The 7,765-nt window shown below is 41.7% G+C and overlaps 1 non-coding gene across 1 annotated transcript; it reads left to right on the top strand.

Annotated features, from left to right (window-relative positions):
- The first annotated feature begins 7,388 nt into the window (after positions 1-7,388).
- LOC122126343 lies at positions 7,389-7,550 on the top strand. The gene has a single exon (XR_006150898.1). It is a non-coding gene; the product is annotated as a U1 spliceosomal RNA (small nuclear RNA).
- The last annotated feature ends 215 nt before the right edge of the window (positions 7,551-7,765 follow it).

The following is a 7,765-nucleotide window of genomic DNA, read 5'->3' as shown; positions in this document are numbered from 1 at the left end:
TTAGCCCCAGGACAGGCACCAAAAAAAGGGGGAAGGAGGGTGAGGGGATAAAATGCTGGTTTAGCAACCATGAGGCCCTAAATTCAAATACTATTACCATCAAAAATGTAAAACAAAGATATAGATATATTTGTTTTCACATAGCCAAAGAATAGTTGTTAAAATATTGAGACAATGATTTTTTAGAGAGTTATAAATCATAGTCCAAATATAAAACATCTTAGAATGGATTTCATTATTTTAATGCAAATGTATATATAGAAATTTGTGCAGTGTGTAATTAAATATGTATATAATATGTATACAATATATAATTATATACTAATAGTAATGTATTTACACTATACACACCTAAATATAAGTTTAAATATATATAATTTTTAATTTTGTGAAAATTCATTAGATAAGTTTAAATTGGTATGTAAATATTCATTTGTTCCAACCTTGTTCATTATCAGAAACGAGGAAGTGAAGATATAATAGAATTTCTACTCAAAATACACAAATACTGGGGCACAACCCTGATTCAGACAGAATTGGACTTAAAGGAAAGAATGCACTTGTGTAAGGACATTCAGAATGACTTCTTTTGAATGAGATGTTAGTGGAGTGGGTTAGACCTGAAATCCCAGCTACTGTGGGATCGAGAGGATAATGGTTTAAGGACAACTGAGGCAAAATTTTCATGAGTCCTTCTTTCAATCAACAGCCCGATGTGGTAGCACACACTTGATATTCCAGCTATGAAGGAGGCTTAGATAGAAAGTTCATAATTCCAGACCAGAAAACATAAAAGACTGTGAGACAGTATCTCAATGGAAGAATCTGGGTGTGGGAGCTGTCTCATCTAAGACAAAAAATGTAAAGTGGGAGATTTATAGATGTTATAGAGACCTGGTCAAAGATTAAGACCTATCTGAAAATAATCAATGCACAAAAGTGCTGTAGTCATGGATTAATTATAGAATTCTTGCCTAGTAAGTATGAAGCTCAGGGTTTAATCCCAGTCTTGCCAAAATATAATAATCAAAGGAATCATTTTAGTTAGTGTAATACAATTTATAATGAGGTTTATTGGCATCAAACTCTGATCTAAGTTTAAGAAGAATACCCAAGAAAGGAAAAGTACTTGGCCTTCCTGAGAATTGATGGTAAACACTTAGAAAGTTTTCTGATCAGTGGGAAGTGGACAAATAATCCCTAAAGGGGAAGAACTTGGAGAGTGAAAATGGGATCACCTGGGCAAGAAGACAGTGGTGGAAGGTGTGACTGAATGGACAGCACAGTTTGAGGATTATGATAAATAGGTCTAACTTATACCTAAGTTTAACAGCAAGCAAAGCATTAAAGAGTTCCAGGCCTGACTTCTCAGGAAAAGGGAACTCTAGCAAGTGCCATGGCAACAAAGCAAAATCGTGCATGAAGCAAGGCAAGAAACACCAACACCCTTGATTGGTACAGTATTCCTTGGGGATCTAGGAAATTAAGCATCTAATTTACAACATGACTCCAGCTTTGGGAGATTTGGCATCTAGTTTGTGAGGCATGTCTAGCTTTGGGAGATTGAGCATCTAGTTTGCAAGGTAATCTCCAGGTTTTGTTGTATAGTAAACCTCCAATAAGGAAGATTAGGTGTAAGGTTTTTCAAGAAACCTAGAGTAGGGAAGGTGTTCAAGAAAACTCCAGTAAAGAAGGTTGAGTGCACCAGAAATCTTAGGCCTAGAAACCTGCCAAAAATGGAAATAGAACAGAGAGCAAGGCAACAAAGACTGAGTTAAGAAGGCTCCTTTGGTCATTTCCCTATTAGTCCCTTGGGAAAAAGTGTTAAATACAGCATGCTAATGTAAAGTTGAGTTCTTATTGTTGTCTTTCTTAATATTTTGTTCTTAGTAGATCTTGTGTTTCTTGTTGGCCTCTTGATATTTCCACTCTCTGTGGCATAGGATTTTTTAGTCTTTATTGCAATAAATTTCTGAGCTGATTGTGTTCTAAGTTCTGTCATTAGGCTGCTAGCAATATAGAACCATATGGTCAGCTAGAAAACAAAGATGAACTTTTTCCAATAACCAACCACAAACAGAATTCAACACAATCTCTAGTCTTAAACAGATTACAAAGAATAGAAAACTTTTAAAACAATTTTGGTAATGAGACACACTCGCATATGAACTGACTTTGTAATACTTCCTAGAAGGTCCTTAATCTTGAGGGCCTGCAAAAATTACTAGGGGAGGGAAAGTGCCCTACTGGGATTCCTCAGGGGAGAGACAGACACTTCTCACAAATTATTTTATAAATATTATAGAAGCTTAAGATGGGTCTAATGACCCACATCCTACACCCAAAGTGGGCATTTTGACTCACAAAGGATTCTGAATTTGCTAGGAGCTATTTTTATAGTCTCCACAATTTTAACCAGGTATTTTAAACAATGGCCTTAGTCTGTGTTTCACCACATTTTTTAGACTAGAGCACTTTTTATATCAACTTATATTAAAGCCACATTATATTACACAAAGAGGTTAACTTTTTCTTCTTAAACTGTCTTTTATTAAGTCTTTAAGCAGACATTGGGGGACAGTAGTCTTACTATGGAACGAACTATATCTCTAGAGACTGAGATGCAAGAACAGTGGATGCATGGAACAGACAGACAAAAGGACCTCACATGTCTTGCGAGATCGAATGAATGTTCTTGTCAGGCCCAGACCATCTGACAAAGAATAGTCCCCAAAAACCAAATTCAGGCAAACCAAACAAGTTAACTCACCAAAGGACAAGTGAAAGGAATTAACTCACCAAAGGTCTGGCAAGGAAAAATAGGAGTGAAGAAAATTCACCAACACGCACAAAACAAAGAACAAAGTCACAGAAGATAAGAGTTTATACAGCCGACTGGTACCAGTTCCTGAAAAATCCAAAACTCTTTTCTGACATTTCAGCCTTAGAGAGGCTGTTGGAGGTAGGGGGAGGAGGGTGTGACTACAAGCGATCCACTTCCACCTAGTCCAGATAGATGGATCTTCAGAATCGGAAGCAGAATCATACTCACCTCTGGAGATCGGCTGAATGATTCCAAAAAGATTTAGTGGTGTGGGAGGAATCCAGAGTCTGGCTTTCTGAGCAGTGGAAAGTCCATGGGGCCCTGGGATATCTCAAAAGTTATCTCCTGTGTGCAGTTCCTGTCCACCAGTGGCTTCAAGGAACCTAAGTAGCCCCTTGGCACTGGGATTTGGCTGTGGCTTCTAAGTCTTATATGGTGAGATACAGAGAAGCCACAGTTTGAGGGGTCAAATCAGGAGTCTTTATTAGAAAGCCAGCAACTGCAAGCAGACTCATCCCCTCCCCCACCAAAACTTGCAGTTTTGTAGCTAGCATAAAACTTATAAAGACAAAAACCACATCAGGGCAAATGCCGTATGGTATGGGGATTAATAAAGTGTGTTTACAGAAGAAAAACAGGTCAGTTAGGGAGTAAGGGAGCAGTTAGAGCATGTTCAAGGTGGTTATAATAGTTATCTAGGGGTAATAAACAGGAGTAGAGACTTCCCAGAGCCTAACAATCCGTGATATACCCAAAGGTTTCAGAATGGCCTATGCCCAATCTATAGTTCTTCGAAGTGAAAGTTCCCTATTACCTACTAAGGTGTCAAGATGCAACTGAAGGATTGACTCCTGCCATATTTCCCCAGGTCAAGCAAAACACCAAGTGGGCACTCACGTGCCCATCTGCAAGCAGGCCACTCCAACCTTGGCTTAGCTGAAAGCCCACTTACCCTAGGCAGAGCATTCCATTCTGTGTCTGTCCAAGTCTTGACCCCCAAGAGACCATAGCCTACAATTTGTCCTTGTCTCCAACCCAAGCAGTATCTATTCCAGGCCTGGCCAAGGACACTGCCCTGAACACCCAAGAGACCATAACCTTTTTTTTTTTTTTTTTTTGTCTTCGGCTTCTTTGTTAAGGCCCATATAACCAAACCCCAAATCCACACAATCACTGGAAGATCTGTGCTTCTCACTGGCAATAAACAGTTTTAGCCTGTTGAGAATCCACTCTAATCCTTTTTCATTCTCCTTCATTTTCCTAACAGTAATGAGGACAAGATGGCATTACTTAGGCCCAGTAGCCATATTTCATGATAAGCAATTTTTTTTTTGCCAGGAGGAGCCATTTTTCCAAGTGTTTCCTTCTCCAGGATACGTCTTTTTTCTATGATGTCCATTCTCAGCTTTTAGAGCACACCAATTGGGGACAGCAGGCAAGGTCATATGTAGAAAGAAGCTCTTGTTATTTTGTTTCCCCTGGTGTAAAAACTACACCTGATTAAGGAGTATAAGGTTTAAAACAACGGAGATAGTGCTATCTTTCTAAATACCCTGTTTCTAAATCCCTGGCTGCCACTCACCTTATCTTTCCTAGTCTATCCTCCCTCTGTTAAATTAAGAGTTAAATTGGAGAGATTGCATAATAACTACTTTACACAGACTTGTGAATTGTTTGCCCTGAACCAGACTTTAAAGATATTAAAAGAAAAAAGGGAACAATGTATATGGACTATATATATGCATTCAATGTGATATATATCTTTGGGAAATGTGGGCTGAGAGATTAATTTAAACAGTGCTTATTCTCCTGATGAAATTATGATAGTTCATGTTTCAGCTTATTAATGAGAGGAGTCTGTTAAAATATTGGTAAATCAACCTTGGATTGTGCAAGAAATCTCCAGTGGGTTTGTGGTAAGTGGAACAGATTTTCACAAGAGATTGAGTGCAGAGAAACAGGGTAATATTTGCCTGAAGATGCCAACGCATGCCATATGGCTAGCTCTTGCCTTTATCTCTCAGATAGAAGCTCCACTACGGAACATAGGCCAGAGCCATTGGGAGACACAGGTATGTGTGATATTATCAGAACATATGTGTGCCAAGGGATTTTAGGCCTTAAAGGATCATCTCAGGGAAGGAAAACCCAGGATTCAAATTGATGGTCTTCCTTATCTGTACTGGTCTTTTGGTCTCTCTCAATTCCTCTAAAAACATGTGTTCAGTATTTCCTCAGCCTTTTCATCCCTCAAGGCAACAAGGACTGCTGACTCCACATCTTGAGTTTCCAAATACTAATGTAAGCCTAAAGATTGCATCCTGATCAAGAGTTAAAAGAAGATGAAATTCCAGCTGATCTAGTGCTATTCACTGATAAGACACTTCATACCACAGAAAAGGATGGATTTGCTACACTTGGGTCACCAGAGCTTCTGAGGGAAGACAGTGGTCTGTGTCTTCTAGATCTGGAGGTAAGAAATTGCTTTTAAAAGCCTGAAATGGGGATTTGACACCTGGTTAAAAAGCTACTTGCTCTCTGTGATGACAGAGAGACAGAGGAATGTAAAACAGCATTCTCTTCAAGACAAAGCCCGAGAAAGAGAGTATCTGACCTGCTATGGTTAAGACTGATGTGGAATGTTCAACTGGAAATAGTCATTAAAATTTTTATATGGGAATTGGTTCATGAGAAACAGACAAGCCAGACTTTGAGAGCTCAAATTGAGAATCTTTATTAGAAAGCAGGTGACTGCAGAAGGACTCATGTCTAAAAGACCTGCAGACTATAATGTAGCTTGCACAAAGCTTGTAAAGACAAAATAATCACATGTTTGGGGTAAAGACCCAAGCCCAACAAAAACAAACCATCTAGGGGAGCAATCAGGGTCGAGCATTCTATGTAGCAGAGCTCTCTAGGGACCCAGCAGCATGACACCAATATTCCCAGAATGGCCTGTTTTCCCTCTAGGCTTTTTAGAGCTGGGTAAAAAGCCTCCAAGACCCATCCAGACTCCATGATGACGGTGAGGACAAAACAATGTTACTTTGACCTAATATCCCTACTTCATTATAAAACAAGGGTAAATACAGAAGTTTAGGAAAACAACATGTGGCTACCCTGGCTCCATAACTAACAGCAGACTGCAGAATCCAAATACAGAATACTCCCACAACGCCATACCCAGAAGAGACCAGAGGTGAGGCCCCACAACACCCATACCCAGAGAGCTCCCCTGTCACCATGGCTCAGCCCACAACTAACACAGAAGAGCTGCAGGAGCAGCTCCATGTCTGTCCAGGATATGGGAGCCAACCTGAGAGTTCCTTGCAAAGACACAGAGGTCTGCCACAGCACTGCTGGTCATCCTCACAACCAGTTCTCTGCTGGGGTGAAGCCCTCCCGTCCCACAGGAGATCAGAGCTGGTGGTTACCCACAGATCGTGACACGGACCCCTCTCCCTCCAACCCATGAAGGAACATTACACTTGAAGATGTCAAAGAAGTCCGAGCCCTTCCTCACTGCCCACATCCCACATGTTGGATTCCAGCAGGAGGTCCTAGGGACTCACACGTGCTGGGCGCCAGGACTCGGTATCCTCAACAGTCCTGGCTATCAGGGGATAACAATGCTGGTCTGAAAACAAACGTCCCCGCACCCACAGAGCCTCTCCCTTCAGGAACCATGAAAGGCTTCTGAATGGCAGCTGCAGGAGAAGCATTTCATCAGCTGCAGTTGCTAAGTGAACATGAGTGCCAGCTACAGGAGAAGCAACCCCCTATCGTGAGCACCTGCTGGCGCTGGTAGAGCAATCCCCCATCAGGAGCCCAAACTCATGCATTCACAGGCCCCTACCAGAAGCCCAGGAATCACGCTGTAGCTGCTAGCAGAGAGTTCCCCTCTAGGGTGCCTGCCTCTCCACAAACCTCATGCCTGTCTCTCAGAGTCTTGAATCTACTGTTTCCATAATTGTGCAGCAGACATTTCCAATGGAACAATTTCTGGTAGATCTCATCCTCAGATACATCAAGCATGCACATGTGCCCACCAGCCATAGGAGGCCAAGCATAGACCACTTGTGGGGACAGACCCAACCCAGGGCCAAGGCACAAACAAATCTTGTGCCCATGTGGGTAGCCCAACCCTCCTGAAGTCCCGATTCTAACCTTGCCATCCCCCACTGCAGACGGGACCATGCTCCTCTCAGCCAGCTGGAGACAGCGCATGCACATGTGCTTGTTGGCATGGGCTGGCCTACCCAGTGTCAACTAGCCCGGGACAAGTGAGGGCTGTCACATCATTCTGGTGTGAGCAGGCCAAGCTCAGGTCACGACCCCCACAATCCCAGGACCCAAATATGTAAATCACAATGAAAGAAGACATGATTCATGGACTAGCAGGACAACAAACCAAATCCCAAATCTAACAACAACCCAGGGAAGGACCCCAGTGAAAGTGAAGAAGAGATGGAGGACAAAAGAACCATTAAAGAAATGATGATGGAATTGGCCAAAGAAATAAAGGGGGAAATGTGAAAGTATCAATAGGAGAAGGAAGACATGAATATTTACCTGGTAGGGGAGATACCATGATCACGAAGGTGGTTTTCCCAGGGCGAGGATTATCCATTGCACTACAGATGTGCTGAGCCTTGTGATTTCCCCAAAGTGGGAAACTCAATTGCATAATTTGCAGTAGTGGGGAATGACATTCGTGCTCTCCCCTGGTAAAAAATTTAAAAAAAGAAAAAGAAAGAACACATGACAAAGGAATTCCAAGATTTCTTAAGCCAGGCATCAACAGATCTTGCCTGTAATCCTAGCTACTCAAGAAGCTGAGATCTGAGGATCATGGTTCAAAGCCAGACCGGGCAGGAAGTCCTTGAAATTTTATCTCCAATAAACCACCAGAAAACTGGAAGTGGTGCTATAGCTCAAGTA

This window comes from Dipodomys spectabilis, unplaced genomic scaffold (genome assembly GCF_019054845.1).
Source record: "Dipodomys spectabilis isolate Male_0828 unplaced genomic scaffold, ASM1905484v1 ptg000275l, whole genome shotgun sequence".
Classification (NCBI taxonomy): Eukaryota; Metazoa; Chordata; class Mammalia; order Rodentia; family Heteromyidae; genus Dipodomys; species Dipodomys spectabilis.
Note: the sequence above shows the minus strand (reverse complement) of the source record. Positions and strands in the feature narration are given on the sequence as shown.